This window comes from Microtus ochrogaster, unplaced genomic scaffold, assembly GCF_000317375.1.
Source record: "Microtus ochrogaster isolate Prairie Vole_2 unplaced genomic scaffold, MicOch1.0 UNK10, whole genome shotgun sequence".
Taxonomy (NCBI): domain Eukaryota; kingdom Metazoa; phylum Chordata; class Mammalia; order Rodentia; family Cricetidae; genus Microtus; species Microtus ochrogaster.
The window spans coordinates 3,530,358-3,536,801 of NW_004949108.1; positions in this window are offsets into that span (position 1 = coordinate 3,530,358).

Below are 6,444 nucleotides of genomic sequence, written 5' to 3' on the forward strand. Positions count from 1 at the left end.
GTTAGGGGTATTCACCCTGCCAAAAATAAAAAAAATAAAAAAAAAAAAAAAAACCAAAAAAAACATGGTACTTTGGGTATCCAACCCCATTTGGCATCATATGTTCCTGCCCTGGCTCCTGCTAATGCCACCAGGGGACATTTAAATCAACAGCCTGGGCTCCTCCACAAACCAATGAAACCAATCTCTCAAAGTGGGGTGGGCACACTGGCGAGTTCCACTCCCCAGATCATTCCGACGCATGCCTCTGGCTGTTGCCAAGGCTGCAGGCACACTTCTCATGAAAAAGTCAGGGAAGGCGTGTCAGTCCTTGGGAAACTGGTTTGGGCTTCAGACCCAGCTTCTCAGTCCAGGTCTGGTTATTTACTCAAGATTTAACCGAGTCTTTATCTCCCCATTAATAGAAAGCACCATGGAAACTCTGACATCAGGGGGCAGGTGACGGAGCAGACCTTTCTTGACAAGCACACATGCTCCACGATTATCAAGGTGGTTGGCTACCTTGGCAAGTCCCTGCCCTGCTTGGGCATAGGCACAGCCTGGATTAGTGTGGTCTGGCACTGTGTGCCTCTGAGCTGTGGGCTCCACATTCGCTGTCTCAGACTGCTTGCCCAGGAAGCCCTGAGTCTTGGGTGCTGGAGATGAAGTGTCAACTGGAGGGAGGAATGGGTCCTCTGAGGAGCTAGAGGGCTGGGGTGGAACAATCCAGAAGCCATTAGCTTTGCTAGGGTATTTTCATTATTCTTAATCCAATGCTCAGCATGTGAGTGGGACTGACTTGGTCTTCCTTTTTGAAATGACCTGAACCATGGTAGAGAAACGTGGTATTTCTGGAGCTTGGCTCTCTGTCTGGCCCCAGAGACAGCTGCCTCTGTACTGAAACAGTCCTGAAATGCCTGAGTGCTCAAGGCTTGGTCACCAGCCTGTGTCACTGGGAAGTGTTAAAACTGAACTTTTGAAGTTTTGGACCTGACAGAAGTGATGAACATTTGAGGAGGTGGGGCCTAATGGAAGAAAGTTAGGTCTCCTGGTGCGTGTCCTTAGAGGCAATATTGGAACTGCTGTCTTTTCTTTCTCTCTCTGCTTCCTGGCCACCACAAGTATGTAGTTTTTCCAATGCATTGGACTGTTGCTTTCAGAGCAGCATGAAGCTGGCCATCTTTAACGTTGTTGGTTGGGCCACAACTGCTGTACATGCTCTGGAAGTGCCTTTGGTTGGCGACATTTATCAAGTCGAAGGCTTTCTAGTCCCCAAACGCGTGATGAATTTTCTGTGTGGATTATGTTGCCAGTCCAGCCAGTATAGGCAGTGGTGAATCTGAATGGAAGAGATAAGCTGTGAGGGGTATGTGCCACACATGTGTGTGTGTGTGTGTGTGTGTGTGTGTGTGTGTGTGTGTTGTGTTTGGGGTCAGGGTGGGGAAGACTTAGAAATTTGAATAGAGTGAAATCAAACCTGTCTAGTCCATGTCACCTTCCTGTCTTCTTGAGGTAGCCGATAAATTAGCGGTGCACAGATCCTATGTATCCCCAGGCCGCTCTTTTCTAGCCTATTCCTGTGTCCTGCGCTCTCAGGCCCAGCCTTGTCTCATGAGTTTGAGCGTGTGGCTATGCAGCTGCTCCATGCACAGCCTTCTCAGCTCACAGGGGGATCTGCTATGTGCCAGCCATCGGCCCGTCCAAAGCAGTGCGAGATCGCGCTGTGACTTCACCCTGCACGTCCCTCCTCTCTTCCTGCCTGTAGTGATTGCTTTTGTATTACTGTGACCAAACACCTGGTGTGAGCAACTTAAGAGGGACAATTTCATTCAGGCTCATGTTCCTGAACCAGGACAGCTGCTTTGCCCACGTGCTTGGGTAGAGCATCGTGGAGCAGGACCGTCCACGGGTAGTAAGACTGTTCGCATCACAACAGGCCGGAAGCAAGACAGAAGGGAGGGCCAGCATTCGCCTGGCAGGTTTTTCCCTTCCTTTCCTTTTAGTCTGCTCAGGGCTCTGACTGTGGTAGGTCTCACACCCTCGGTAAATGATCTCTGGAAACACTCTCGCAGACACACCCAGAGGCGTGCCTTGCCAGTCTAGGTGGGTCTAAATCCAGTCATGTTGACAATCAATCAAGATTAAGCATCATGTCATCCATTTGAGGAAGAGTTGGCAAAAAGTAAAAAAAAACAAAAACTGTGCTGGAGCCAGCGTGCTGCCCTCCCAGGCTGTGGGCACAACCTCTGGTGACATCTGTAATGCCACTTGGATTTGTGCTAGCTTCCTGTGGCTGCCCTGTGAGAAGGGATTTTATCCTCACGTGTTTGAGGCGAAGTATACAAAGCTCACCTGTCTGAGAAGGCGGAGTGTGGAGAGTCTCAAAGTCCCCTACCCCTCTTCATAGAGACAGTAGCCGGCTACCGTGGGAGGAGAGCAATCAGCCAACCTAAGTGCACGTTGAGCTCCTGAGGAGAGTCCAGGCTGGCAGCTTTGGAGTCACCTTCGGGGAGGCTTTTCCATCCCTGAGTCACCCCTACCCGGAACCCTTGCGGATATTGCTGTTAGTAACCCCAATAAAGACTCAGTGGTTTACCAAGCTGTACTTTGGCACAACCATTAATTTGGTCTTTTGTGGGTTCCCTTTCTGAGGTGAGTGAACATGTAAAGAACTTCTCACACGCCTAGCTGCAGGTCTGGAGCAGGAACTGAGCATAGGTTACCACCTGGGCTTTGGGGATGAATCTTTCTATAGCCCCCAGCAGAAGAACAATTTACTGGTTGTGGGGGCTGGCTGATGAATGCTGGTTCCCCAAATGAATTTTGCTTTTGGTCAGTTCTCGTGAACCCTTGACATACCCTTGTGTCCATAGGCCTTTCTCTGCGGGGCCTTCAAGCAGCTCAGAAAACAACGGGCAGGGTCTCTTCAGAGGTCTGTCACGCTGGGTGGAGGAGGGGATAGTCCTAAGCCCATCCCCACCCCAGGGTGTTCAGGTGGCTCTTTCCATACCTATTAATTCTCTTTCAAAACAAAGGGGAAAAAATAGAAGAAGAAAAAGAAAATCCCAGAGGCTCTGAAAGGCTTTTATGGGCTCTTGGCAATTAGGAAGGCTGAGCTGTGGGAAGTACAGGGAGCTTTGGGGACCGGTTACTCCAGGAAGCAAAGTTGCAGGTGGAATTTTCCGTGACTCTCAGCTCAGCTCATAGTGGGATGTGTCCATGGGAGGGGTGTCCCTTGGGGACAAGTTCATTGAAGGTGTCCCAGGATCCTATGCCCCAGAAGGGAGAAGACTGATGCCCAGCTATCATGGCTTTCTTCCTGTGTTTCATAGGGATTCCCAAGCCACTCCCATATGCCAGGCCCCTTTGGGGGAGTCAGCCCCCAACATAACAGGGCACTGTCTGCACCTTACAGGTGGTGTGGACATGATAAACCACACACCTGTAGACTTGAGGGCGAATACCACATGCCTCTGAGGGTCCCCCACTTCCAGGGGCGAGCATCTGAAGGAGACAATGGTGTCAGAACACTGGATTTCACACCCAGGGCTGCAGGGACCCAGTATGGTGCCCCACTATCCCACCTAGGAACACCTAATTTACATCCACTCCAAGTACCCAGTACAGTGAACAGCAGGAGACAGGGAGGCCTGGAACCTTCAGCAAGTGCCTAAGGCTTAGAAGGGTAGCAAGGCTGGTCACACTGACACACACACACATATCTGTGAGCACAAGTATACCCATGTATACATGCACACATTTTTGTACACCTTTACACATGCACTCATGTATCTGCATGCAATTACTCAGATGCACTTGAACACACACGTATACACACACACACACACACACACACACACACACACACACACACACACACACACACACACTAATCCACCACAGGGAAGCAGAGGGCTGAGACAGAGTTAAGGTTTTCCAGAGAAGTTCAGGGAGAAAGGTAATGGAGAAAAGCCTTTGGTACCTGACATCCTTAAGAGGGAACAGGACTGATGGATGGGAGGGGAGAGTTCTGAAGAATGAGATGTTTGTTCCTTGTCCTCGTCTCTAGAAAGGAACCAAATGGAAGCTGTGAAGCCACAGGCCCCCTTTACAAGCCCATTTCAGCCTGTTCTCTGAACTACAGTGGAGCACCCAGCTCTTCTGAGCCCCCAGGTACAGGAGGGATGAGATCACCAAGAGGCAATGTTGACACAAGTGCTGGAGAATGCCAGTTCCCCAGCTGTGGTCTGGGCCTTCAGTCCTTTAGGTCCCTGGGCCTGGGAGCTGGGATCTATCCCCTGTTTCCCAATACCTTAGAATGTCTGCTTCCTTCCTGCAGGGCTGAGAACCCAGTGGGGATCTACATGTTGAGGGGCAAACCTCTCCAGACTCCGAGGCACGTTTCTTTCCCAGACTCTATAGAGCAGCCGTTACTACCCCTTTGGGGGGTCGTATATCGGATATCCTGCATATCAGATACTTACATGACGATTCATAACAGAAGCAAAATTACAGTTATGAGACTGGGGGTCTCTGTAACATGAGGGATTGTATTAAAGGTTTGCAGCATTAGGAAGGTTGAGGACCACTGGCCTGGAGCTACAGCCAAGGTAGTCCAGGGTGGTGGCTTACAGACACCACCAGCCAACATTGTGTCCCTCTTAGTGCAAGGCAGCAAAGCCCCTGTCACCTGTAATCAGGAGGGATGGAGGCTGTGGGGTGGGAGGGGTGGGAGAGCGTTGGTCTGCTGGCTACAGTAAACTGCTCACGGACACTTAGAGTGCTGTGGAGTGGGGCTGGAATTTGGGTGAGGTCAGCTGACAGATCAGAGTGTCGGGGAAAGGTGGACAACTCTGAGCCCTCCTAGAGCTCCTAAAGGGGAAGCCCGGGTGACTTCGTCAGCACAGAGTCCCTGACCCTGCTCCCCTTGGCCAGTCCCCTGATCTTCCCACCCTACTCTGTTCCTTCCCAGTCTCTTTGCTTCTTGTCAAAGGTTTCTTCTTGGTGGCACAAAGGGTTCATTTATTTTTATTTTATGTCCATGGGAGGTTTGTCTCCACGTATGTCTACACACCATGTGTGTGCTTGGTGCCCACGGAGGCCACAAGACAGCATCAGAACCAAGGGAACTGGAGTTACAGATGGTTGTGGGCCCTGTGTGGGTGCTGGCAATCGAACATGGGCCCTGTGCAAGAGCAGCAAGGGCCCTTAACCGCTCGGCTCTCTCTCTCTACACACACACACACACACACACACACACACACACACACACACACACACACACCCTCATCCCTGCCGAGTTGCTTTTGTTCCGAGTGGTCACAGCAACGGAATGAAAGTAGAGCAGGTAGATTTTATGTGCATTATGGCCTGGTTCCACAGGCCCTACTCAGTGCCTCAGTATCCCCAAATGTGAGTGAGTAGGTCTCAGTAGAGACAACTAAGGCTTCAGTCAGCTTCGGAACTGGATGCCTCGTGGATGAATGGGCAGACAGACAGCAGGAAGAAGATGGAGCAGCAGCCCCCAGCCAGGATTCCACGTGGCACATCAGCTAAGCAGTTCCTTTGCACACTGGTACTTCCCACCCACTCCAAACTTACACGTCCCTTTCAGAAATAACTTTCGGTTGTTCCTCTTCTCCGGAGGTAGACAGAAGAAAGGCAACTACCCCCAAGAAATGGAGTTTGACCTTCGCTAAAATTAGGTTCCAAGTCCCAAGGGGCAAACATGAAATGAGGAGGAAAATGAGAAAACAAATTGAGGGCGCTGGCAAACGTTAAACATACGTGTCTGTGTTAATGGTGGCGAAGGCAATGAGAACTCCGCAGGCTGGTGGAGCCCCTGCGTGACCGCCATCGTGGGAGGGAGTCGGAATGTGGCTGGCCAGACTCTCAGGGAAACTGAGGCACACGGAAGGCTGTAAAGCCTAGTGGCCCTCACACAGAGCGATCCGAAAGCCACTCGTGTGCGTGAGCTCCCTCTGGCCCAAGAGATCTGGTCCCACCTCTCTTGACCTGGAAGGAACCTGACTTCAAGGGGCCCTCAGGTTCTCAGGGGCTGCCGTGAGCCTCTGGGAAGTAATCATTGTGTTTATTACAGGACCAGGCCTATCACAGCTGTGTAATAAGCGTGGTTATTATTTTCCTTATTAATATTGATCACTGGTGTGGAGTGACGTGAGATTGGGATTTGTAGGAAATTAGCTCTCCTCAAGTGACGGAGCGTGGAGAGGAGCATGTGGGCCATTCTGGCTAGGAGAGCTGGGGTGGGGTAAAGTGGGGATATGAGGGAGGAGTTGGGCTAGAAAGAGGCAGACAAATGTCTATGCTGTGGTGGCTGAGCAGCGACAGGACTTACTTGAGCAGTGTAAGGGGCTAGCCCTGGGCAACAACAGGACTTACCTGAGCAGTGTAAGGGGCTAGCCCTGGGCAATGACAGGACTTAATTGAGCACTGTAAGGGGCT